At 46.1% G+C, this 27,774-nt stretch overlaps 1 long non-coding RNA gene across 1 annotated transcript; it reads right to left on the bottom strand.

Moving 5' to 3' along the window:
• On the bottom strand, nucleotides 1–25,991 carry LOC121105551. Its single transcript, XR_005838147.1, has 4 exons — nucleotides 25,795–25,991; nucleotides 22,836–23,044; nucleotides 15,375–15,515; nucleotides 1–484 (listed from the first exon to the last, which is right to left on the bottom strand). It is a non-coding gene; the product is annotated as an uncharacterized LOC121105551 (long non-coding RNA).
• Between the last annotated feature and the right edge of the window lie 1,783 nt (nucleotides 25,992–27,774).

The following is a 27,774-nucleotide window of genomic DNA, read 5'->3' as shown; positions in this document are numbered from 1 at the left end:
AAAAGCCCCCAACACTTTTATTGCATTTTAGCCAACAGGATATCTGAATGCAAATGAATGAATCACCTTTGCGATGATTGGCCGCCTGAGTTTCCTTGTCACACACAGGGCAGGCTCAGTGGATGTGACTTGTATCCTCATGAGTCCGGGGAAAGATAAAAGACTGGCACCGCCTCCAGTGAATTATGAGATTTGTCTTTATCAGTGAAAATAAGGTCATAACTGAGCCCAGCCACCGCCTATTATAAGTGTGTTCCATCTACTTCCCCGTATAATGTGAGCCAGTGCGCCGGGGTGAGCCGGAATAGCCCAGTGTATAAATTAGCCATTTTAAAAAGCTGCATTAAGTCTTCAAGGCCACCAGGGTACCTTTTAATGCATTGATGCCACTCTTCAATAAACGCTGGTCTTCTTTACTTCTGACCTACATTTCGATGACAATCTGATGGAAAAGGTACTGGAAGGACTCCGAATGTATCTGAAACTAGAGAGAAAAAAGAATGTGTTGAAGCACAAGTGGACCCCAGGTGAAAGCTAACCAGTTGTGGAACTGAGTCCCCGGTGGCTGTTTCTAAACAGAGCAAGGCCTGCCTTCATTCGGCTTCTGTTTACAGAGCAGCTTCTCTGTGCGAAGCACCAGGAAGACCTCTGAGGTCCCGGGTCTTCCAAGAGCCGAGGAGAGGAGGTGTGTTTCACGTGACGGAAGTTTTTTAGGAGGAGGACAAAGGAAATCACGAGTAGCTTCTAAAACCCTGTTTTAGAAGCTCGTTTCGGAGTCGAAGACAAACTGACACTAAATCCTATAAACAGTGATGTTTTTGGTGGGAAGGATCGAAGGAAAGAAAAGAAAAAAAATCCTGGAATTGGTATGCCCTCCACCTAGTCTTTGGCCTGGAATTTGCACACTGGTCCCCTCATAGCTACTTGTCGAAAACAGGTGGGCCTACTACGTGCTGCCACGACACCGTAGGCTAGGTCCACTCAGCAAATTCTTCTCTTCCAGAACAGCCGCCAAGATGGGGCAGCCCCGCAGCGGGCCCAGGGCTGGGAGGGATAGCAAGATAAAACAGACACCAGGCTCTAATCCTCAAAACCTCACAACTCATGTACTGACTGCGTGATTATTGAGCTCCTACTGTATGTATCCGCTCTACTTGGTAAGTCGTACTTTCCAGATACAACCAGATTCACGGGGCAAAACAACATTCTTGCATATACTTTAAACATCAGATCCAGACCACCATAAAATTCTATCCACACGGGTCTTTGGATCACGAAGGCACTGACAAGGGTTGATGGCCGCCTAATACGAAGAACCCATTCAATCATTCATTCATTCATTCATTCAATGCATTTTTCATTAAAAACCTAATACGTGCCAGACATTGTTCTAAGCCTTGGAGAACAGTGAACAAAACAAAGTTCCTGTCCTTGTGGAGCTTACGCTGATGGGAGAGACAGACGGTAAACAAACACATACATGATGCACACGTATTCTGCACATATCCATTTATTGTTTTTAAAGATTTATTTATTTATTTGAGAGAGGTGGGGAGGGGCAGAGGGAGAGAGAGTCTTAAGCAGACTCCCTGATGAGTGCAGAGCGAACATGGGGCTCCATCTCACGACCCTGAGATCACGACCGGAGCCAAAACCAAGAGTTGGACCCTTAACCCACACTGCCACCCAGGTCTCCCTACACATATCCATTTATAATGAGGTGAGTAGAACAGAGTGGATTCTGGGTCCCAACTGCCTTGGTTCGATCCCATCTCTGTCAATTACTAGCTGTAGAAACTTAGGGAAGTTACTGAACATCTGGTGTCTCAGTGTTCTCATCTGTAAGATGGAGATAAGAGTAGTAGTAGTAATAATAATAATAATAATAATAATAATAATTCCTAATTCATAAGATTGCTGTTAAAATCAGTATATCAATATATGCAAAGTGTTCGGAACAGTACAAGGCATGTAGTTAGTATTATACGTGAGTGCCAATAATATAAATTCCCTGCTTATCAAATAGAGATCAATTGACGAATTAAAAATATAGATATAGGGCGCCTGGGTGGCTCAGTCAGTTAAGCGTCTGCCTTCGACTCAGATCATGATCCCTGAGTCCTGGGATCGAGTCCCGCATTGGACTCCCTGCTCAGTAGGGAGCCTGCTTCTCCCTCTCCCCACTCCCTCCTTTGCTCGTACTCTCTCTTGCTATCTCTCTCTTTCTCAAATAAATAAATAAAATCGTTAAAAAAAGAAAAGAAAAGAAAGTGGAATGGTGGTTGCCAAGGGAGGGGGAACAGGGTTATTGTTTAATGGATACGGAGCTTTGGTTTTCCAAGATGAAAAGTTCTGGAGATAGATTGCACAACAATGTCACTTAACTACTGAACTGTATACTTAAAAATGGTTAGGACAGTGAATTTTTTTTTTTTAAGTAGGCTACACGCCCAGTGTGGAGTCCACTGTGGGGCTTGAACTCACAAGCCTGAGATCAAGAGTCAGACGCTTAACCAACTGAGGCACCCAGGCGCCCCTCAGAGGGTGAAATTTATGGTCTGTATATTTTACCACAATTTTAAAAGAAATCTTCTTTGTAGCAAATATCTGGTGGCAAGAAGAAGTCAAAGCAGGGAGACCCTTTAGATACGCAGTTATCTGCCTCATAACAAACCAAACCAAAACTTAGTGCCTTAGCACAACTGTGTCATCGTCTCTTATGGTTCTGTCGGTCAGATGGGTTCAGCCGGCTGGCTCTTCCGCTCCCAGTGACGTGAACTGGGCTCCTGTCATAGGACGGTACAACCACCCGACATGTCCCTGACACGTCCCTGACACTCACTCATATTTCTGGCAGCTTTGTGGGGGACAGTGAAAAGGCCGGGCTCATCCGGGACCCTGACTGTGGGCCCTTCTTCCACTCCTTGAAGTCTCGGGGCCTCTCCCCTTCACGTGACCTCTTCACGGGGCCTCGTCACTGAGTCTCTCCAGCAGAGTAGCTGGATTTCGCACAGGTGGCTCGGGCTCTCAGAAGTGTAGATGCCTTCCTGATGCTTCGGCCAGAAACGCATCAAATCACTTGTCCCACATCCTATCGATTAAGATGAGTCACAGGCCAGCCAGGAGTCAGTGTCATAGATCCAGACAGGCGGGCCTCCCGGGAGGCCTGGTTCACCGGGGACCATCTCTGTAGACTCACTAAGCGGTTGCGGCAATTCAGGTGCGAAAAAACAAAGGCTTAGCTCAGAACAATAACAGCGGAGGCGGTGAGAAATGGTTGATTTGGGGTCTATTTCTAAGGTAGAATCAGTAAGATGTGCTAATGGCTCAGATATGGGCTGAAAGGAAAGAATGAGTCTAAGTTCTTGGCCAAGGCCCCTGAATGAGTCGTGATGTCATTGATCAGTCAGCAAAGTATCCCCAAGAGCAGTGGGCTTGTAGCCTTGGGCTCCCATCCTGCCTCTTTTGTTTATCACCATCTCACCTTGGGCATTCACCCTGAGTTTCTGCTTTCCGATCTGGAAGATGAGGGTCCTAATACCTGCTCTCCCTTTGTCGTACGATCATCTTGGGATCAAACGAAATCTTGTATGGGACCAATTGCCTTGAGCTTGTTACAAATGCAGTGGAAGACCACGCACCCTGAAATCGGGAAATCTAGTTTCAGCCCCAGGTCCATCTTAGACTGGCTGTAAGAACTTGGGCAAGTCATTGAACCTCACTTTGTCCGTTTCCTCATACAATCAGGCCACGGCGTGTGCACTGCCCGTGCCAAAAGCATTTTTATGAGATTCGGCACAAAAACATGTAAAGCCTTTTTGAAAAGGCATAAAATGGCAAATGGAAGGTATTATTATCACATCACTAATTACAGATCCAATATCTAGGCTTAGGGTAAAAAAACCAACAACGATGAAGGTAGGGTGGAGTCCACAAAATCCACCCTTTCTCAGGGGACCTGGGGGGTTCCAGACTTGGCTTAAGGAACAGCCAGGGGAGAATAGCATTCAGAGCCACTGTAAAACACAACCCATAATTGCAAGTCAATCATACACAGGGCATGAGAGTCGGTGAGTTATTCATCATAATGGAATACAGATAACAAGCTTGTATTTGTAGCACTGTGACTCTGAGGGAAACTGTTTTGTTACTCTTTTTTAATACCCTGGAAAACTAAGCAGTGTAAGCAGCAGGTCCCATCACACGAGCAAAGAAACAACAGGAGGTGAGAGAAGAAAGACCCAGATACACATCTCTCTTCAAAGGCAAGTGTGCGACATCTGGGGCCACACCAAGGTTCTGGAACCCAAGGTAAGGATGGGCGGACGGGTACTCCAATGTCCCCAGGGGCCACAGAAAGCCTTTGTGATTTAAGGACTCCTCTGAAAGACACCCACACGCTCAATAGACTGGTATTCAATTTATTCTCTGCAGAAGAATAAAAGATTGGGTCTATGCAGCAAGCATATGAACCCGGGCTCTGGGGGAGTCAGGTGCGGACGGTTTAAACACGGAACCAGCCCCTTCAGGCAGGAGGGCACACATATACTAAAGGACATGGAAAGCAGTCATTGCCTTTTAAAAGGAATGTTTCTGTTTTCATTATCATTTAAGGCTGTAGTCGGTGTTGAACGATAATAAGAAACTGGCATGGGAAAAAAAATGCGCCCAAATCACAGGCGTACACAATAAAAATGCTATTATAGACTTTTGTGAATATAAATAGTTTTTAAAATGAGGCTGCTAAGACTGGCATCTCAGATGCTACCTGAAAAAGAGTCATGTTTATATATTCCAACAGTTGCGCCGGTCACCAGTCTTGGCTTTCCACCACAAAATGGGCTGGGTAATTCTTCTGGAATGAATATCAATACAGACTGGTTGTGGGGCAAAGAGGGGAGACACGGATCGAAGCGGAGGGGGCACAGAGGGCAGAGAAAAAGGACTTGATGCCTGACAGGGGGAAATTGAAGAGGACAAAGGACTAGGAAGAGGAAAAAGGAATGAGGACTGCTTTACTCTGAATCCTGCGGAACAATGCATCCTCGGTCGTACTCAAGTACAGTACGGGCATGGCTTGGTGATGTTGTCTTTGCATCTAGCAACAATCCCAAACAATCAGGGTGCCATTTCTTTGCTTTTCCCCCATTCTGGTGAAGGCTTTGCAGTAATTAATGAGTATTCAGCAGAAACATAATAATGTCACTGCTGGGGGCGCCTGGGTGGCGCAGTCGTTAAGCGTCTGCCTTCGGCTCAGGGCGTGATCCCTGCGTTCTGGGATCGAGCCCCGCATCAGACTCCTCCACTAGGAGCCTGCTTCTTCCTCTCCCACTCCCCCTGCTTGTGTTCCCTCTCTCGCTGACTGTCTCCCTCTGTGTCAAATAAATAAATAAAATCTTTAAAAAAAATAATGTCACTGCTGGTATTTCCTTTAACTGACCTACCCCACGCCCCATCTACACATGAGCTCATAGACTTCAAGAGGGCCTGGTTGAAAGGGGTGGGGACACATCGGAACTCCATTGCGAAGGTCAAAGCTGCATGTGAGCAATGGAAAGGAAGCCTAAGAGAGAACTTCCTGACAGTGGGGAGGGGTGAACCTGGGAAGCATAGTCAAAAGAGCTTGTTGAATTTCAGAGGTGTGGGTCTTCCCAAAGGTGGAGACATGGGCTGGAATAAACACTGTCTTTCAAATCGTTCAGATACAAAACACTCACTCAACCAGGCAAGGCAACATGGTGGGTGGTCTGCTGCATCAGAGACTACTGGCCGCCAGCTGGAGGAGGCATGAGGGGCTCGGAGGTCTACCGCGTGCTCCAGCACCCACAATAGGTCCTATGCGATTGCTGGCGTTGAGTCTGTTGAGCGTGAGTGAAGACATGCACGCATGCAGGTGGAAACCACCAGCGAGCAGCTGAGAATGTGGGACCCGAGCTGGATCATCGCATCTGGAGGCCCCAACAGGGCCTCCATACAGGACTCAATCTGCTCCTCTTGCCGTTTTCCAGCAGACCTCCCACCACATGTGGCTCTTTCAGCCCACAGCACCCCATCCACCCTGGTTTCCCACTCCAAACCTACAGCCATCCCTCCACTTCCTCCTCCTCCTCTCCCCCGTTCATTGCAATCTGTCTGCCACCAAGTCCTTTCGGACTCTCCCCATCTAACCCTTCTTTTCAAGCCCCTCTGGCCTATCCAAGGCTCAGCCATTTCTCCTCCACAGGAGGTTCCCTTCTGGCCTCGCTCCTGCTCTCATCTCCTCCTCCCTCCAAGCCATCCTGACATCACCTCCAGGTTGATCTTCTAAAGTACTACTTGGATCATACCACTCCTCTCTTCAAAAACTTTCTGGGATCCCCAGTGTCTATACAACAAAGCCCAGGATAGAGGATCCTGTCATTCAAGTCCCTCTCCAGTGCTACTGTCTCACCCTCTCTGACCTAACTCTCTACGGCCCAAGCCACCTTCCATTTGCCACGGAAATTGGTGTTTCGCCTTCCGCTCTGCTTAGACTTGGCTCAGTCACCACCTCCCCTGCTTGGCCATCACCTGGCCCAGAACAATACTCCTCTTTCCTGAAGGTATGTACAATTCCCCCAGAGTCTGCACCATCCACATGGCAATTTATGGGTCATTACCTGCGGCTTCCCTTCTGTTTCACATGACACTGTGTTTTACTGTAATGTTTTCCTTCTTTGTGTCTCCACTTCCTGATCAGGTTAAAAGCTCTTTGGTCTGCAAGCTCTGTTCAGGTCCCCACTCTCTTGCTGTCCTAGGCTAGTGTCCTGAACAGAGTAGGTGCCCACTGAGTAATTACCAATTTGAGAGTGGAAAGCCTGACGAACATTCTCTCCAGGAAGGTCTTGAAAGTTAGCAGTCTGTTCTGGAAATTACAAAAAAAAAAAAAAGGGACTGCATCCCAAAAGACTCCTGCCCTGGATGAGGCAACACTCCCTCCAACCCACTTCCTCTCACCTCAATGGCTCAACTCGAATTAAAAATTCAGGAGCTTCGGGCGCCTGGGTGGCTCAGTCATTAAGTGTCTGCCTTCGGCTCAGGTCATGATCCCAGGGTCCTGGGATCGAGCCCCGCATCGGGCTCCCTGCTCAGCGGGAAGCCTGCTTCTCCCTCTCCCACTACCCCTGCTGGTGTTCCCTCTCGAGCTGCGTCTCTCTCTGTCCAATAAATAAATAAAATCTTAAAAAAAAAAATTCAGGAGCTTCACTGGAAACACCTGCCATAAGTCAACGCAGATCCCAGCAAGGAGATCCTATGGAGATCCTGGCTTCTGACCCAATAATGACGAGGCTGGTTTGAGCTCATGACTTAGTCATCCCCGAGGTTGGGGTTAGGACAGGCTCTGGCCAAGTGGAGGGAAAGCACGTGCGTGCTCCCACGGTCGCACACACAACACGCCCGTACGCACACTCAGACAACATAATCATTCTCAGCAGAATTTTGAAACTTCGCTCCCAAAGAGCCCATGGAATTGAATTTCTGATATCTGAGTGCATATATGGATATGCATTTTCCATTACTTGTTTAGGCAGACTATAGAACATCGCTGTAGAGGAGTCGCCAATTTCGGAACAGGCTGCGTGCTTCAAGTCCATTTGTTGGCTATTTGGAACTTAGAACACGTTTTTCCCTCGAAGCAAGAGGGTACACGGGCCCGCTTAACCCATCATGTACTGCACTGTAATACCACAAAGCAATTTTTTACGCTATTCCTCAGGGGTGTGCAAACTCAAATGCCTGCAGTGGACGATGGAACCGAAGAGTCAGGTCAGGAAGATACAGACTGGTAGAGACTGTATTGCTCATGTCCCACCTAAAGGGAACGCCCTCCCCCCCCTCTGGCGGATGGTTGCTATGGAAGAACACGCGCTCCATACAGCAGGTCAGGAGAAGCCAAAAACCAACATTTTACGTGAAAATAGTTGGCGACTAACTTGAAAAAATTTTATACACAACGCAGATGAAACAAGTCATATTAGTGGGCTGAAACTGGCCCAAATAACCTCCACTCAATGTTTCTTCTTTGGGAAAAAAAAATTAATTTCTACAAGCCAACACCAGGAAAGTATTTCCCCTCTTCTGGTGAGGTGGGTGATGGCTCCTCCAGGGCCCTGGTCCCAGGTTTAGTCTCTACCTTGCATGAGAGAAAGTTAATGGCTCTGGGGTTCTAAGAACCCACGGCTGATGTAGGGCCCCTGGCCCTACATCTAAGCTCCCCCACTTGGCTCCATCACTGAGTTTAAGGATAGGACCTTCCTACTACTTTCTGATGTGTCAGGGTCATTCGTCAATAGGGTCATTTGTCATTTGTCTATGCAAGTGGGACCTGCCACGTTTTGCTTTTGCTGTTTGCTTGTTGGTTGTTTAATTGCTCTATCATTTTGACTGTTTTCTAACTTTAAATGTGATATAAGTTCACCATAGAACATTTGGAAATCTCTCCCTCTAGAAGTAATCACTGTTCATAATGGTTTCTTTTCTTCAATCTTTCCTTTGAATTTTTTTCACATTATACATGCAGAGTGGACTGAGTGATGCTCTCCCCCTTCCCCCAAAAGACTATGTCCCCGTCCTAGTCTCTGGAACCGGGGCACGTGACCTTATTTGGAAAAAGAGTCTTAAGGATCTTGAGATGAGATCATTCTGGGCAGGTGGCTCTTCAATCCAGTGACAAACGTCCTTATGAGAGACGCACAGAGGAGACACACAGAAGAGGAGGAAGCAATGAGATCGTGGAGGCAGCGATTGGAGCGACGTGGCCACAAGTCAAGGAATGCCAATAGCCACCAGCAGCTGGAAGAGGCGAGGAACGGATCCTGCCGAGGGCCTTCAGAGGGAGTATGGTTTTGACAGATTTCGGACTGCTGGCCTCCAGGCTTGTGAAAGAGTACATTTCTGTTTTGCCAAGTGTGTGGTAATTTGTTAAGACAGCCCTAGGAAACTAATACAACAAGTAATACATGAATAAATGGATGTAATTAATTCAGACAATGCAGGATTATGTAAAGTGAAAAGGGCGATAGTCTCTGACACGCCACACAAATCCCTCTGTATTCCCCGTGAACAGTAACTGTTTGGGAACAACCCTTCTAGGTCTTTTCTATGCACTTAACACACATACACACGCACACACAAGCACACACACACATTTATATATTTCTGTGTCTTTTAAAATAAATGAGATCGTGGTATTTGGCTACTTGCTCTTTTTCAAGTTCAGTACTTCTTGGGGATACTTTCCTGTCTGCGCATAAAGATCTGACTTACCAGGGACGGCAATATATTCTATGAACATCACCTATGTCATGGGTTTCACCGATTCCAAACTTATTGATGTACCAATATTACAGTGATAAATCCAAGGGGACCCTCCTCACTTGGCTATCTTAGAATTTATTTCCCTCCTTCACAATCTTCACCTTAAAAAGTGTATATGCGCGTGTCTGTCTGTCTGTCATTCGTCCCATTCTGGCTCTCTATCTCTTGCCACTGGAATCGAGTACGACCAAGTGACTTGTGTGGGCTAGTGATACGTTAGCAGAAGTGACTTGCATCGTTTTCAACCGGAAACTTGAAGACCGAGCACACAATGTGTCGGATTCCTTTTCCCCTGCCAAGCGACTGCAGAAGCACTACAGGGAACCTCCATCAGCCTAGGTCTCTTGGTAAGGACAACGCAGAGCAGAGGGGCATACGGTGTGAACAAGAAATAAACCCTTGTCATTCTAAACCACTGAGATTGGAGGGTATTTGTTACCGCAGCGAACCCAGACTATCATAACTGATTTTACATACCTGTGATGTCAGGTCGCGTATGTGATTTCTCTCTCCTATATATGCGTGTATGTATCTCTCCTATCCTTCTAAAATTGAAGAAAGCTTAAAACAAGTAGCCTGAAAGAGGAAAGTGTGGTTTGTAACAGTCTGCTCAGTCGTAATCAACAATATGACTAATAATACGCTTCTACCTCCTGTTTAGTTATTTATCCCTGTTACATTTTCACTAAGATGATGAATTGAATGCCAGTGGAAATGAGACATCATGTTTTCAATATCACAAATATCACACTAGCCATAAACCAACAAATATGTTTGGTGGATAGGGGGGTCCACGGCCTTGCATTTAAGTCTAGAAATGCCACTATGCTCTGCATCTATTAATGAGGCAATGGGTTTTAGGTTATTTTCTATGGTTTCATGTACATTTGAAATAACAGTGCTCTGTGGGCTCAAAGAACAGCCCCTCTCTCTTGCCTCTGGATGGGGGGATTGGCAGGTGCTGCTCGCTTCAGGGAGGGAGGAAGTGCTTTTCTCTGATCAACAGTGATGCCTCAAGCTGATTAAAGAACATTGTAGAACTGGAAGAGGATCAAAACGTCTTCAGTTCTCCAAGCCAGAAAAGATAAGGCCTTGAAGGCTAAAATGGTAAACGGAACAAGAGCCTTATAGTTCCAGTGAAAGATATTGAAGATCCAAGCCTTTTCTCTCCTGGGCAGAGAATATTTTTTAATGATATCTCTTAAAATGCCATATTTAACAGAAAAAAAAAGGAAAAGAAAAGAAAACCCTCCTGCTTTCCCCCATCCAAACACTGCGATCAGAGAAGCTTCCTTAATCACAGCTCTGACCCCATCACAATTCTACACAGAAGCAAGGCGGCAAATACTGGCCGCCTCCACCCTCCCGGGTTTGAGGACGGCAGCTAGCCGCACAATGAAGGACGCCCATGATGATGACATTTTCATTTAAAATTCAAATCTTCAAAAAAATGCCAGAGCCTCTACCACTTGTCACAGTGGAGTTTTAAGAGAGGATCTTCATCTGGGGGGGTACAGCATCACTCCTCTTAGGTAGGAGCAAAGGGGGACATCAAAGAAGATGGTTCTTAGCCACACAGCCCCTCAGACGCACCGCCCTCTCCAAGTGGACCCTGTGTTAGCAGAAGGGGCTGGACTCCGCCTCCTTGCGGTGATTCCCCAGTGAATTCTGGGCCCAGGGTAAATAAGGGCTACTTAAGACTGATAGAATGTGGGTTTGTATTGGTGCAGTTTTTCCCACCTTAGCTCGAACTAACCAAGGCATTGCATTATCTCATGATCTCGTTAATTTTTGTATAGCTTCTGGATGACAGTCTTGGTTCTCTTCTTTTTTAAGAACATCATCTATGCTGCTCTCAGATACTTAATACCATAGTTTAAAATATAATTTATTGTGTTCAAATGTTTATAATAAATCATTACAGTAATGCTAAGGTCTGAATGTTTGTGGCCTTCCAAAACTCATATGTCGAAATCCTGATCCCCAAGGGTGATGGTCTTGGTGGTAGGGGGTGCTTTGGCAGGTGCTCAAACCATGAGGGTAGGGCCCTCATGAATGGGGTGAAGGCCTTAGAAAAGAGGCCCCAGAGCGCTCACTACCCCCTTCCTCCCTATGAAGCTACAAGGAGAAGTCTGCAACCCCGAAGAGGGGCCTCAGCGGATCATGCTGGCTCCCTGATCTCAGACTTCCAGCCTCCAGAACTGTCAGAAAGAAATTTCTATTGTTTATAAGTCACTGGGTCTGTAGTGTTTCGCTGTAGCAGCCTGACGGACTAAGTCGGGCAGGCAGCATTCCAAGATGCCCCCCCAGGCTGCTGTGCCCTGGTGCACACGCACCTTCCCCACGTTAGTCAAACACGAATCTAGATGCTGCTGTGAAGGGGTTTTGCAGAGGCAATTAAGTTCCCGAATCAGCTGACCTTAAAGTAAAAGATTATCCTCAGGTTGGACCTAACAGAACAGGTGAGCCCTTAAAGGGACTGAGTCCTTCCGGTGAGAAGATTGAAAGTGTGAGAGGGCATATGCAGAGGCCACGTGGCCAGGAGCTGCACGGGCCTCTGGGAGCTCAGAGCAGCCCCAGCCCTCCAACTGTAGGCACCTGAATTCTGCCAACGACCCCGTGAGCTTGAACGAAGACCACTCCCCCCCCCCCACGCCCAGCTCCAGAAAGGAATCGGCCCAGCTGGCACCTTGAGGTCGGTCTTGTGAGACCCTGAGCAGAGAACCTAATTCAGCCAAGCCCAGGCTTCTGACCTGCAGAAACTGCGAGATAATAAATGAGTGGTTTTTTTTTCAGTTGCCAAGTTTGTGGTTAATTTGTTAGATGGCAATGGAAATCGAACACAAGCAGCTAGAGCGAGCTTGCTCTGGTCTAAAATGTAAAGGAACTTAAGCATAAATGCAATTTTAACTTATAGCCCTCATGCTTCTTCCTTTAGAACCAGATGCAAACATGTAGTTTCCTATGCTTTTTCTTTATTAAATAATAAAGGTTAAATTGAAAGATTTAACCCTTTGTTTATACTTATCCCAAACCTGGAAGGCTTCCTGGAGGCTAGGGTCATTGCTAAGTACTTCTTATTCTCTTTTCCATTTTTCCACAACCTTTCTATTGCAATGAGAAGGCTTTAGAATTCAAAGTCCATCCTTGCAAGGATCAAAGACAAATTCAAACATATGCAGGAACAAAACAGTAAAATAAACAGAAGTCCTTGTAGTACATTCATCCAATGAAATAACTATATACGATGACTGGTATTCCACTGGCAAGAATAATCTTACAAGATGGATGAAAATTCAATTTCATCAAATAGCATCAATTCAAAACAGAAATAAATGACAAATGGTAATGTTTCTATTTTTGAATTATAAACGGCTATCCATATAACCGAATTTTTTTTCTAGTCCGCTTCAAGACATAATGGATTTTCTTTTTCTTTTCTGTATTAATCAATGAAGCTTAGTTTCTAATTAATTTTCGGAGCATCGGGACCTTTGAGCTCCTTGAATAAAGGTATTGTTTAATACTAAGGTTTCTTGTTTGTTTATTTTTTGTCTCGAATAATTGGATGCATTTTAATGGTAATGCGTGAAAGGCCAAATTTCAACTACTCAGATACCAACACAGAAGGGACTTTAGCTGGAGCACCATCCACTCCAGGCCCCAACACCAAAAAAAAAAAAAAAGTCAATGAAACAGCGCCCCTTAGTGGTAGAAGAACAAAATTGTCGGTAAGTTAACAGCACAGTAAAAATCTTGCTGAGATATAAATTCTAATAAGTACAAAATAATTTTCTCTTTAAAAAATTAGAAAGAGTAAAGCAGAACACTTTAGAGCAATTATTGCAAAGTAGATTATGGGGAGTCACAGGGTGTTCTGAAAGCCAAAAGGGAGCCATTGTATCTGCTGGGAAAAGTGAAAATCAAAGATTAACAGCCTTTAACATACAGGGAATTGGATTATCCCTAATACAAGCAGCAGAGTCATCTCCGCAGCCGTTCGTCCTCCAACGACTCTTCTGCTGAGTCGGAGCACAAATGAAAGTAAGCTGATTCTTCAGATAAATGGGATAATTTTAGACACTTCCATGACCCTCTAGAATCGTCGACTCATTAATACCAATACCCAGAAACATCTGTCCTGCTAGCCATATTTTATAGCTGAAACCGCTAAGGCTCCAGGAAGATAGGAAAGCAGTAGGGTCAATATTTGCATGTCCCTGTTTTCAATTCCCTAAACCTAAAATAATTGGGTTCATCCATGGTCCACTATATGGAATGTACCGCATTCTGTAACTCCCCCCGTTTCCTAGCTGAAAAGTGGCATGGCTGAGTTATTACTGCTTGGGCCATGTAGCCCAACCACTTGGGTTCCAAGTCCGCCTTTACCATTTATTGAGTGTGCAGCCTGGGGCAATTACTCAACCCTCCTGTACTTCAGGGTCCTCCCTTATAACATGCAGCTGATAACAGGATCACAGTCAAGGCCTTCCCCCCTCCCCCACCCGATTAAATGAAGGAACAGGAAAAGTGCCTTGAGAGGAGCCTGGCACCCAGGAAAAGTCTGAGAAACATTAGCTGTAATTAGCTGATATTGCATAGATTGACAGCTCTTCAAGAAGTTGCAAAGGTTGGGTTATATTTAAAGACTTCTAGAGGCGCCTGCCTGGCTCAGTGGGTAGAGCATGTGACTCTTGATCTCGAGGTTGCTAGTTCGAGCCCCACGTTGGGTATAGAGATTACTTAAATAAATAGGGGCGCCTGGGTGGCGCATTCGGTTAAGCATCCAACTCTGGGTTTTGGCTCAGGTCATGATCTCAGGGTTGTGACATAGATGGAGCACTGCCCCCTGCCCACCGTGTTGGGCTCCATGCTAGGCACGGAGCCTGCTTAAGATTCATTTCTCGGGCCCCTGGGTGGCTCAGTTGGTTAAGGAGCTGCCTTAGGCTCGGGTCATGATCTCAGGGTCCTGGGATTGAGTCCCACATCATGCTCCCTGCTCCGGCGGGGAGTCTGCTTCTCCCTCTCCTTCTGCCCCTCCCCTCCTCGTGCTCTGTCTCCCTCTCAAATAAATAAATAAATAAATAAATAAAACTTAAAAAAAAAAAAGATTCACTTTCTCCCTCTCCCCCTCCTCCCTAAAATAAATAAATAAATCTCATAAATAAATAAATAAACAAACAAACATTTCCAGGATGCATACCAACTACCAACAGTGGCATATTACTTGGGAGGAGTAGACTTCGAATGCAAACGGACCTTCCCTGTTTTCACTTGGCATACTTCAGAACTGGTGGACTGTTGCAACAAGCATGTTGTGCTATTTTAATTTTAAATAAATAAAGACAGAATATTTCAAAGCCTATTTCGGGAATCCACTGAGCTTTGGAGGTCACCTTCCAGAATTTCTTTTATACATTTAACCTCCCTATTCCCTTAGCCCTTTGTAAAGATGCCCCACCCTCTCCAGGCTAACCTTTTGATGAGCCCTTTTGATTATAATCCAGTGGTTGCTGAGGTCTGCACTCCCGGAGCGCATCTGCAAAAAGGCCTGCAAATACTGCCAGCGCCTGCAGTGTTAGCACGCTGGGCTCAGCTTGAAGAAGACCGCAGTCATGCGCCAGGGAAACCGAGCCACAAGCAGAGATTTCCATCAGCGACAGAGCGCTGAAAGCTGTACAGTGTTCTGCTATCTGGGCACCAGGCTGTCCATCAGCACTTGGATTGACAAGGAAAGGGAAAACAGAAGAGAGAAGCAAGCGCCGAGCATCCTTCCCGGGCTGGCACGGCTGTGGCACCATAGCCCAGACCCAGCCAGAGCCCCAAAGACCACTGCTGCTCTCACACCTCCTACAGGAGTGTATAATTCATAACTGCAGTGGAATCCTCGAGCAGCTTCACCAGGGTGTTTAATGTCCACTGGGAGGTTTTTTTAAACAAATAGGCAGCTCTTCGGCAAGTCTCTTAATCTCCTTGGTAAGGTTGGAGGGTGTGAGGGTAATGCTAGCTGCAATAACGGAAGTTCATTGCTCCCTTACCAGAGTGCCCTGCGGATGTGCCTGCATTGGAGAGGCAGGGCTCTGCTCCGTACAGTCCGTACAGGATCCAAGCTGGTGGGATAGGAGCCATCTTCTGTCTTCAGGGCTGGCTCCCAAGCTCTCCCGGGCTTTGGCATCGGGCTGGTGGGACAGGAGAGAGGAGTGTTCAGGGGGTTTTTATGGGCTAGGCCTGGAAATGGTGCCGTTACACTCTGTGGTCATACCTATCTATTTGCGAAGGAGGCTGGGAAATGTGGTTCATCTGTGTGCCCGGAGGAAAAGAGGATATGGATTTGGTGAACAGAGAGCCAGTCTCTCTATAAGAAATGACATATTTACCTTGAAGGGCTGTGATAAGGATTAAAGATGACGTGGGGAGGTGAGCTTGGCTCATTGGCTACTGGGAAGGAAAGTAAGGATGTAAGAAAGAGGTAAGTGGTAGAATGCCCAAGCCGGGACTGGTGTGGGAGGAGCTGGAGGAGTCACTGGCACGGGGTGAAGGTGATGGCAGAGCAGGCTGAATTAGGCCCAAGCGGTCCGAGCTGGGGGCACTCGGGTAGTCACTGATGCTGCCCACCAAAGGGTTTCAGTGCTCTGCCTTCAAGGTACCAGGTAGGAATGCACTCCCCCCGCCTTCTCACCCCCTCCAATCCCCTACCTCTCCACCCTGCATCCCTCACTCCCACGGCCTCCACCCACATTGTTGAGGATGTGGTCATGTGACTAGGTCCGGCCAACAGGCAGAAAGGACATGCATCACTTCTGGACTGAGTTTTTAATTGCTCGTGTAGGGCTGTCTAGAGGGCTCTTTTCTCTTTGCCAATGAACAGCAAACAATATTCTGGAGAGGACTGGTGTCATCAGCCTGGGGCCAGGAGGGCAACAGAGTGGAGCCTCTTGGCACTCATGTAATATCTTGGGTTGTTTTAAATCATTGGGAATTGTGAAGTTGGTATATTACTACAGCATAACATATTTATTCCGACTGATATAGAAATCTTTTTTCAGGCAAGAGGCATCGGATGGTCTGTGAACAAATCAACAAAAAGTCATTCTTGTCCATTTTAGATCAGTTCTAAAAATAAAGGGATCATGCTTTTAAGAACACAATTTGTATATTATTGCCTCAATGCAAGCAAAGGAAGTGCTTTATGGGCCTTGCATTATTTTAAATATTGATAAAATCAACTTTCAAGAGTGCCCCAGATACACTCTCTTCCTTAAAAGATCACTAGTTCCAATTTAGAGGAAGTTTATTTTTTTCAAATATTTTATTTATTTATTTGTCAGAGAGAGAGAGAGAGAGAGCACAAGCAGGGGGAGCGGCAGGCAGAGGGAGACGCAGGCTCCCCGCTGAGCAAGGAGCCCAATGTGGGACTTGATCCCAGGACCCTGGGATCATGACCAAAGCCAAAGGCAGACACTTAATCGACTAAGTCACCCAGGAGTCCCTAGAGGAAGTTAAGGCAACAAAATGCTAAAGAGAGATGTTAAGGACATAGAATCGGAAGTAGGGAGAACTTTGGAGGGAACCCAAAGACTCTTGTGTTAGGATAAGTTGGTCGTGGAATGAGTTATATTGACGCTAGATTACCCACCAACCTCAAGAAAATCTCTATGCAAGGAAGGTACGCTGTATAACACTGCACAACTTCCCACCCAGCAGCACATCCCTCTTAGGTACTGGCTTGGTTCCTAGAGACCTAAAACTTAGCAAAAGGAAGGTGGAGGAGGACGAGGAGAAGGAGAAGAAGAAGGGGAGGAGGAAGAGGAGGAAGGAGGAGGAGGAGGAAGCTGTCTGAAGCATGTGTATGTCGGGCACAAATGTGGCTGCTTGCCCGTCCTCTGGGATGTCTAGAACTGACCTCCTGAATTACAGAGGCACCCCTCCACTACTGGCTGCCTGTGAGCCCTCCTGGTGCTCTGGCCTGTGGACCAGCCCTGTAATGTCTTCCTAAATCATGCAGTGCCATTTTGATCTTACATCATCCCACACTGCAGATAACTTGACATAAAAATATGATGAGTGACTTGTTTTGATATATTCCCTAGAGTAAACTCAGCGATCCAACAAGACGCCCTAGCTCAGCTCACTTCAGCATAATGGCATTAAAACCAACCAACCAACCACAGGCCCAACATGGAGTCACTTGCCCCCATGACAGCAAATCAAGATCCAACTACAGTCTCAGCCTGTCCCGGGAACGTGACCTGTAACCAGTCAATCTGGAGTCACCTGATCAGCACTAGTGAGGCGATCTGCATGAGACACCCCTGCTCTTCTCCCAAAGGAAGGTAACCTTGCCTGAGACAGTCTACTCTCTGTTAGAAACTTCCATCTTCCACCCTTTTCTGCCTAAAAAGCCCCTCCATTTTATACTTCTCAGAGTTTCTTTCTTTCTTTCTTTCTTTCTTTCTTTCTTTCTTTCTTTCTTTCTTTCTTTCTTTCTGATTTTATTTGTTCATTTGACAGAGAGAGAGAGCACAAGCAGGGGGAGCACAAGAGGGAGAAGGAGAAGCAGGCTCTCTGCTGAGCAGGGAGCCCAACGCAGGGCTCAATCCTGGGACTCTGAAATCATGACCTGAGCCAAAGGCAGATGCTTAACCAACTGAGCCACCCAGGCGCCCCTCAGAGCTCGTTTCTATTTGCTCTGTGGGATGCTGCCCAATTCATAAGTCATTGAATAAAGCTAATTTGATAATTTACTCAGTCAAATTTCATTTTTTAATAGATTTGGTGGCATCAGTGGGATCAAAAGAGACTTTGAACGACTTTGGGGACAAAGAAACACAAGCATGATACCCACAAACCCTTTTGAGTTCTCTTTCTCGCTGTTTTTAAGGGCTGTGGGTAAGTTCCTTTCAGTTCTGAGCTCTACTGTCTTTGCATGGAGCTCCCAACCTTATTGGCTTTCCAGTCTGCGATTCCCCTTTTTGGAAACCCAGTCCAGTCCGCAGTCCTCATTTTTTTTTGGGGGGGTGGTTTGCTGTTTTAGTCCCTTTTAGTCCTTTCCCCAGTATCCAGTTACAGGTTGGTAATTACTCTGTTGGTAAGTCCACAGTAACACCTCTTGGGTAGTGCTGGTGTGTTTCAGTGCACACGTTTGTCTAAATAAAGGTTATTGCTAACAGGGACCTCAGAAACCAAAAAGCCATAAATGTGGTGGGCATGGGTTGAGCACTTAAAAGTTATTAGAGCGCTTGCCAGCTAACCCAAAGACTCTTGTGTTAAGATAAGTTGGTCGTGGAATGAGTTATATTGACGCTAGATTACCCACCAACCTCAAGAAAATCTCTATGCGAGGAAGGTACGCTGTATAACACTGCACAACTTCCCACCCAGCAGCACATCCCTCTTAGGTACTGGCTTGGTTCCTAGAGACCTAAAACTTAGCAAAGGAAGGTGGAAGAGGACGAGGAGAAGGAGAAGAAGAAGGGGAGGAGGAAGAGGAGGAAGGAGGAGGAGGAGGAAGAAAGAGGAGGAAGAGGAGGAAGGAAGAGGAGGAAGAGGAGGAAGAGGAGGAAGAAAGAGGAGGAAGAAAGAGGAGGAGGAGAAGGAGAAGAATGGGTCTTTAAATTCCAGGAAGTTGAAATACACCCACCTTCCAGCACACCTATTTATTTTACATCTAAGAACTATATTCATGGAAGCCGTGGATATCTACAAAAATGGCAAAATCTCACTAAAAACAAACTAGAATTACATGGCCATTATGGGGACTGTTCCAATTAGACAAGATCCTTCATCTAAGAAGTGCACTTGAAAGCCGGGGTTCCTGAATTAAACAAACAGAACGGGATGCCTATTTTAACTGGTATGTAGAAGCTTTCAAAAGTCCTCAAGATTTCAAAATTGCTTCATTAAAAAATTCATCGGAAAAGGCGAATGAAAAATTAAAGACACGAGGTATCTTAAAAAATAAGACAGACGTGACTCCTACTGCCCCCTTCTACCCTCATTTAGCTGAGCACTCGTGTTCTACTAATTCTAACTGAATTGCCTTTCCGCTCTGAAGAGACTATTAAACAATTCCCCTTTAAGATAAAGCCAACCGAGACTGCCGGCAACCCTCCTTAGGTATCTCTCACTCCTTGGTCAAAGGGCCAACTAAGAGCCATAGTTAAAGAAACTTCCTAACCCTAGGGAGGATTCCCAAATGGTTTCTGAAAAATTTAGTCATTCTTGGGGCCTATGACCCAGGCGGCCACATCTTTATGAGCTTGTATGCATGTTGGTAGGACCCGAGGAAACCCAAAAATGGATTCAGGAAGCAAAATGGCGAAACCCCAAGGATGATATTCGAGATCCTCAGTCTTCAATATGTTCCCCTCATAGACCAGAAAAAGCTTGCAATGCTTGCGACGTAGCAGCCGATCTTTTAAAAGCCATTCCTAGGGGTGCCTGGCTGGCTCAGGTGGGAGCACGAGATTCTTGATCTCAGGCTTGTAAGTTGGAGTCCCACGTTGGGTGTAGAGATTACTTAAAAACAATAAAAAGTAGAAAAAAATAATAAAAAACCTGGGGTGCCTGGGTGGCTCAGATGGTTGAGTGTCCAACTCGATTTCAACTCGGGTTGTGATCTCAGGGTCCTGAGATCAGGCCAGCATCAGGCTCTGTGCTGGGCGTGGAGCCGGCTTGGGAGTCTCCCTCTGCCCCTCCCCCATCTCTCTCTCTCAAAATAATAATAATAATAATAATAATACATCCTAAAAAAAAAAAAAGCCATTCCTAGAGTCTTCCCTGGCCACATCGATCGGTTTATTATTCAAACATGCAAACAAAAGAAAAATGAACCTGTGACAGACTTTAAAACCCACCGTGGATGCTCTCTTCCTACGGCCTCCAGGCTCCATACGGTAAACTAGGTCACCGACCTGCTCCAGCTGCCCTGTTTATAAATGGATTATCTCTTGAGATTAGTGGATTGATAAAAAGGCAGAAAACAGGATGGGACGCCACCAGTTGGACTGATGTCATGACCACAGCTGAGCACTTTGAAAGGACTTTGAAGCAAGACCATAAAAAGTTCACGGAACTACTGGCCTTACAGCTACAACAGTTCCAAGGCCAGAGGCTTAAGACGATACCTGGGCCTCCAGCATTACACCTTCCTGGGGGTCCGCTGTCAAAACACTAGCCCAGAAACCAATGTCTCAGTTGTAATCAAGTGGGACCCTGGGAAAGAGATTGTCCTCCAAGGCCCAGTACAAATTCTTCCACATCAACTCAAATGCCTTCATATCTGTCCCCGAAGGAGGCCCCCATATGATCCCTGCCCAGAATAGATGGGACTCCGAGGGACCCTCCAGTAAACTGTGACCGGTAACCCCCTTAAACAGCCTATGGGAAACTAAAATTAAAATTAATGGGAAATCTTGCCAAATTCTGGTAGCTTCTGGAGCTCCACTTTCTGTTTTAACCTCCACTCTCATAGGACAACAAATCCCTCAGAGTGAAAAGAAGGTTTCCATGGGAAGATTATCTCATAAAATTCAGAGAGAGTTTCTATCTCAAGCAGTACAAATGACTCTGTGACCTTTCACTGAAAAACATCCCTTTTTGCTGTGTGATACAGCCCCAGCTAACCTATTAGGTAGAGATCTCCTTTCTAAATTAAAAGGGATAATACATTTTGCCTCCAATGGAGACCTTACCTTAGAATTTCCTGACCAACCTGAACCTGATCTTTTCTGTTCCCTACAATGTCCGTGACATAGAAGAGGAAGAATTTCAACAAAGTCCCCTGGTTTAATCAAGGTGCCCAAAAATCTGTGGGCTACTTTTTTTTTTTTAAGATTTTATTTATTTTAGAGACAGAGAGAGAGAGAGTATGAGTGGGGGGAGGGACAGAGGGAATCTCAAGCCGACTCCACACTGAGCACGGGACCCAATGTGGGGCTCAGTCTCACAACCCCAAGATCATGACCTGAACCGAAATCATGGCTCGGATGATTAACCGACTGAGCCACCCAGGCGCCCCGTCTGTGGACTACTTCTAGTATTGACATTGGGAGAACAAAAATTCAGAGCCTATAACAATTCAGATAGACATAACTAAACGTCTTCCCAAATGGCCTCACTCTCCATTAAAGTTTGAGGCCATACAAAGCCTCACGCCAACAGAAGGCCTAATCATTCCTTGTCCCGGCCCCTATAATATACCCATCTTGCCGGTCCAGACACCTAATGAGGAGGACGGCGATCTGTCCAGGACTTGAGAGCTATTAACAAGGTAGCTATTCAGGGCCCATGGCTGGTTCCATCAGGAGAGCATATGACTCTTTATCTTGGGGTTGTGAGTTCAAGCCCCATATTGGGTACAGAGACGACTTAAAAATAAAATCTTAAACACACACATAGGACAGTAATTCCCTGTTTCTCAGTTTTTCCAAGCCCGAACACCCTTTTGTAGCAAGTTCTACCTGACTTGGGGTGACTCGCTGTTGTAAACCTTTGCTCAACTCTGAAGTCCCTAACAGCCATTCGCCTTTACTCGTACTCTTTAAGGTGAATGTATTTCTAGGCGTGGTTGGCTATTGCAGACTACGGATTCCTAATTTTTCTCTATTGCCTTCCCCACTCTATGAACATACTAAAATTTCAGTCCCTGAATGCCCGCCTTGGGAGGATAAACATGAGAAAGGTCTTTTTCTAAGATGAAAACAAGCGCTGCGAGAACTGCGTGTCTTCGAGCCACCTAACTATTCAAAACCTTTCCCCTTAAGAGTGCACGATAGAGAAACACAAGCCCCGGAAATGCTGTGCAAGAACATGGCAATGAACACAGACCTACTGCCTCAGATTACATACAGCTTGACTCAGTTTCCCCTGCCTATCCCAACCACCTTAAGCCTACAGCCCCAGCTACAAAGTTGGTAGAAGCCTTAGGAAATGACATCTATTTATACACTTGACATGCGGCCCTAAGCCTTCTTAACTCTGAATTGACTCAGTATTTCTCTGCAGCTCCTCCTCGGAGATCCTTCTGCTTTCGCCACCTAATTTACATCTTAAATGCTGCAACGTCCTTAATCCCTCCACTTCTCCAACCCCTGCCTGATGAAGGTGAGCCCCACGACTGTGAGGTAATAATGTCCCCTTTCGTGACACTGCATCCCGATTTACAAGACACCACTTTGACTAATCCTGATCTAATTTTGTGTGCTGAGTCACACTATAAAAATGAGAAAGGGATTTTCCAAGCTGGTTATGCTGTTACTATCCAATAGGAGTTACTTGAAAGAGAGAACCTCCCACGAGCTAAGTCCATGTGGCAGAGCTCCATGCCCTTACTGGAGGATGCCAGCTATCATCAAAAGGACGAGTTGTTAATATTTATGCTAATAACCGGTATGCCTTGGGGGTCAGCCGTGATTTGGAGACGTTATGGAAACAAACGGATTTTCTCACATCCTCTGGGACCCCAGTCAAAAGTGCACAACAAATAAATGACTTCTTACTGCTATTCTCTCATCTTCTGAAACTGCTGTCATCAAAACTGAGGCTCACGCCGAAGAGACAGAAGCCAAGCATCAGGGAAACGCCCCGGCTCCCTCTCACGCGAAGGCAGGAGCGACAGATGTGGATGAAGTCCGTTCTGCCCCTGACCTCTCCTTGCCCGACTTTTGCCGTCTTGATGTCCTCCTTGTAACGTGGCAACCGTCTGCTCCTGTATCAGAGACCACACTGGGTAAACAAGCACCCAAGAGAGCCGTTCGGTTCTCCCCCACTCCCTGACATGCCCATTCCCTGTTTCTGCACTCCTTTACCCGCCATGGGGCAATTAAGGTGATTCATATTATAAATAAATAATTCTGGAGAGACTTCTACAAAATGGCAAAAAACATTTACCACCAATGCCTGACCTGTCAGGCTGATAATCCTGGAAAAACTATGTTTATTCCCAGAGGCGTCAAAATTCCCTGGGGACCCCTTGATCACCCACAGCTGGACCTCATTCAACTGCCACCTAGTATGGGTTACCGATATGTCCTTGTTATTGTCTGTATGTTTTCCAGATGGGATGGAGCCTCCCCCTGCCACAGGGCCGATGCCCTCACAGAGGCAAAGAAATTGCTGGAAAACATGTTTCACACCTGGGGTACACCTTCCATAATCTCCAGTGATCAAGGCGCCCACTTCAGCGGGCAAATCTACAAGCTTTAACAAAAACTTTACAAACGTTTTGGAATTATCACTGTCCCTATCATCCTCAATCATCAGGCAAAGTCGAGAGAACAAATGGGATCCTCAAACTTAAAATCTCTAAACTTGGGGCACCCGGGTGGTACAGTCGTTTGTGTCCAATTCTTGGTTTCGGCTCAGGTTGTGATCTCAGGGTCGTGAGATCGAGCCCCCGCATCAGGCTCTGTACTGCTTAAGACTTTCTCTCTCTCTTCCTCTGCCCGTCCTCACCACTCTCTCTAAATAAATGAATCTTTTAAAAAAATCTTAACTTGCTGAAACTATTGGACTCTGTTGGCCTAAAGTATTGCCTCTGGTCCTGCAGACTATTTGCAGACCCTCTTTGGGAAACAAACTCACTCTGCATAAGACAGTCACCAGGCAACCAATGTCTATGGGTATACACCTGTCCGCTGATATCTTGTTTTCTCACGCTAGTATGACTAGTTACTGTAAATCTTTAATGTCTTATGCCAAAGCCTGTCATCAACAGGTTAAGCAAGCTTCCCAGATCCTAGTTCAAAGGGTCCTGTTGGTCACAGTCTGGAGCCTGCTGAGTGGGTATTCTGGAAATGACATCAGAAGAAGACAGCTCTTGAACCCGGTTGGAAGGGACCATACCAAGTGCTCCTGACACTGCTGTGAAACTAGAAGGCATTGAGCCTTGGTTGCACATCTCACAGGTAAAGAAGGCCCCACCTGACACCTGGTCCTATGCAGACGCTGGCAACCTCCAAATCAAATGGAGGGAGACAAGTTGGTAGACTGCTTCCACCCAAGATGCCAGATCAAGACTTCATACTTTTTTTTTTTAAGATTTATTTATTTATTTATTTATTTGAGAGAGAGTCAGATGGGGGCGGGGGTGGGGGTGGAGCAGCAGAGGGAGAGGGAGAAAGAGAATCTTAAACAGACTCCATGCTGAGCCGGGAGCATGATCCGGAGCTCGAGCTCACGACCCTAAGATCACGACCTGAGCCAAAATCAAGAGTCGGACAATTAACCAACTGTGCTACCCAGGTGCCCCAAGACTTCATACTTTAAATGTGAAATCCTTTCTTCTCTTTCTTTCCTTTACTCTGGCATTGGCCTGGAATGATAATCCCATCATCTGTATCCCAGACTATTGATAAGTCGGATAACCTTTCAAATCATTGAATTTGTCATCAAAAACTCCAAGGCTAGAAACCCCCTGGTCCTTGAGGCTAGAAACCCCCTGGTCGTTCCTGTGACCAAGTTCCCTTCTATTCCCAGTGCCACCACGATAGACACACCCCCTCCCTTAGAAGTCTCTTATTGAGTTCAACTCTTAATGGCCAGATCCAGTGCCTTGTTTTTACCTTTCTCTAATTATAACTGTTCCTACCGAAGTTGACACAAATACCTATGCAAATCTCCGTACATTGGCACCCCAACATTCTCATAATTATTTAACTCAGATCTGCCCCCAATCACAAAAAGAACTCACGAGCAGCACCCATCTTTGCAAGGTAATTAGAACAACAACTATGAGCTGCTGGATTTACTGCCCAAATACACTGAGAATCCACCCGAGTCCTGGCTTGAACGGCAAACACAACAACCTCTGTGTGTGAATCCATTGATGGTACCTCCGGAACCAGAATGGTCTGGTGTATCTTTGTCTGTGGTGGTTCTCATTCTCCTTGGGTCTCTAAACGTCTGGATGGCTGACACACAGCTGGGCAATACCCCTGAGGTTCCCTAACTGTGCCCCTAAGTGTTCCCAAACAAAGCCACCTCACTAGTCGGCCCCCCTGAATTTACACTGGCACGTTAGAAAGGACCCTCCAAGAAACTTTCGAGATTCAGGATTTGCTTCCTTGCCCAGGGCCCTACTTCTTCGGCTAGGAATAAATATATATTGTTTTAATATATATTTATTAATCAGGAACCTATCTTTAACTCTTGAAATTTAACTCCTGATTGTATTAATCAGGAACCTGTCTTTAACTCTTGAAAATACTGCAGAATCTGCTAAGACAACGGCTGCCCAACAAAAATCCTCAGACTCTGTGGCCAAAGTTGTTCTGGAGAATAAGATAGCCCTCAATTATCTTTCGGCTGAGCAAGGACGTGTCTGTGCTGTGGTCACCACCACCTACTGTACTGGATTAATACTTCCGGAGAAGTCTGAACAATTGCATAATAAGACCACTGTATGTGCACTTGGCTTACACAGATGACTGCTTCAGTGGGGGTCTTTCTTTGACTTACCTGATTTTGATTGGGTTGGGTCTTGGGGACCATGGCTCCAAAGTGCACTCCAAACACTGAGAATTATTCTGCTTTTAGTCATCACAGTGGTCTCCATGGCACACTATATTCCCTCAAAAGCTTTAAACACAGGGCGCCTGGGTGGCTCAGTCGGTTAAGCCTCTGCCTTCGGCTCAGGTCATGATCCCAGGACCCAAGCCCCACATCAGGCTCCTGCTTGGCGGGGAGTGAGATTCTCGCTCTGCTCCTCTCCCCTGTTCCTGCGCTCGCTGTCTCTTAAATAAATAAAATCTTAAAAAAAAAAAAAAAAAAAAAAGCTTTAAACACAGGTGTGTAGCCATGAACCACCAAGCAAATGATCTCCCTAAGACTGGAAAGCCAAGAAAAGAATGAAGAAAATGACCACCTAGAAAATGGTGAACCGGGAGTCCTGACAGGCAAATACCACAGAGATTCAGCCAAAAACATCCTGACCTGTGAAAATCACACAGAGGATTAGTAAAAGCTGTGAGAACTCCCGGAGCCGTAGCTGAGAGGTACAGCTAATGCCTTCAATTTTGATCACATGGTTCAGTTGAGAGGAGGGAGAGGAAAAAAGAAAGGAACAATAGGCCTCAAATCGCCCCCATGACAGCAAACCAAGACTTGACTGCAGTTTCAGCCTCTCCCGGGAATGGGACCTTAGCCGGCCTATCTGGAATTATCTGATCAGCACTAGCGAGGTATTTCGCATGACTGACCCCAACTCTTCCCCCAAAGGAAGGTAACCTTGTCTGAAACAATCCGCTCTGTTAAAAACTTCCTTTCCCACTTCCCTTCTGCCTAAAAAGCCCTACCACTTTGCACAGCTCTTCGGTGCTCCTTTTCTGTTTGCTAGACGCGATGCTGTATGATTCATAAATCCTTAAATAAAGCCAATTTGATCTTTAAACTTACTTGAATTTTTTTTTTTTTAACAAAGAGAAAGCTCTGATGTTCCCAGCCAGCTGGTTGAGCTGCCTCAACGAGAGCTCAACGAGTGGACTATAAAGTCCTTAGATGCCAGAGCAATATTTTATTCATCTGTGAATAACACAGTAATTAGGTAAGAGCCTGCTTTGAATTCAGCCAGATTCTGGCTTGAATATTGATTCTACCACTTAATAACTGGGTAACCTTGGCCACTTAACCTCCCTAATCCTGTTTCATCGCCTGTAAAATGGGGATAATAATGCTTGACTCCATTGACTTGTGGAAATTAAATGTGACACTTGTATGTAATGCTTCTGGTACAGCTCACAAGACGAATGCTTGCTGAATGCTTGGAAGAGCGGCGGCTTCTCTCCAACGAAGCGTGTGTGATCAGAAGAGACCGTGCCTGAGTCTCCAAGTTTAAAGGAAAGTTCCTTTGCCAGAGGCCGCCAATGCCATAGAGTTGAGATTGAACAGATAGTGTTTACCTCAAGGAAATGGATTGGTTTTCATTTTATCTGCATTGTTTGAATTTTTATATGGATTAAAAATACATGAAATTAAAAATAAACACGACTTTTTAAAGGAGAAAGAAATGCTGGCCTGGCAGGGTTTCAGGCTTATTCGCTGAATCTTTTAGCTCTTTTAGGAAAGCCAGAGCGAGGAACAGAAAACACTAAAAATTACCCACTCGGCGGCCCCCATGCCCATAAGGACCCGGGGGAGGAACAAAATCTAATAATCCTGCAGAGTTGGCCTCCTCTTTCTTTACCAGACTTCTGCTTCCACAGACCGCACACATCCTGATCTCCCCACGACGCTTGGGCGGTTTCCACCTCCCCCTGCCCCCAGGCCATGGTGGGCAGGGGAGAGACCAGGCGGGGCTGGAGCATCCCTCCCGCGGTCGCCTCCGGCTCTCAGCCGCCGTTGGGGCGGTGCCGGTGCCCCTCGGGGCGCTCTGGCGGCTGCCGGGGGCGCCCAGGAGCGCGCGGAGACCAGGCCGCCGGGCCGAGGGGGCGGGCCCGGAGC

This window comes from Ursus maritimus, unplaced genomic scaffold, assembly GCF_017311325.1.
Source record: "Ursus maritimus isolate PB19 unplaced genomic scaffold, ASM1731132v1 scaffold_27, whole genome shotgun sequence".
NCBI lineage: Eukaryota > Metazoa > Chordata > Mammalia > Carnivora > Ursidae > Ursus > Ursus maritimus.
The sequence above is the reverse complement of the archived record's forward strand: the minus strand, read 5'-3'. Positions and strand labels throughout refer to the sequence as shown.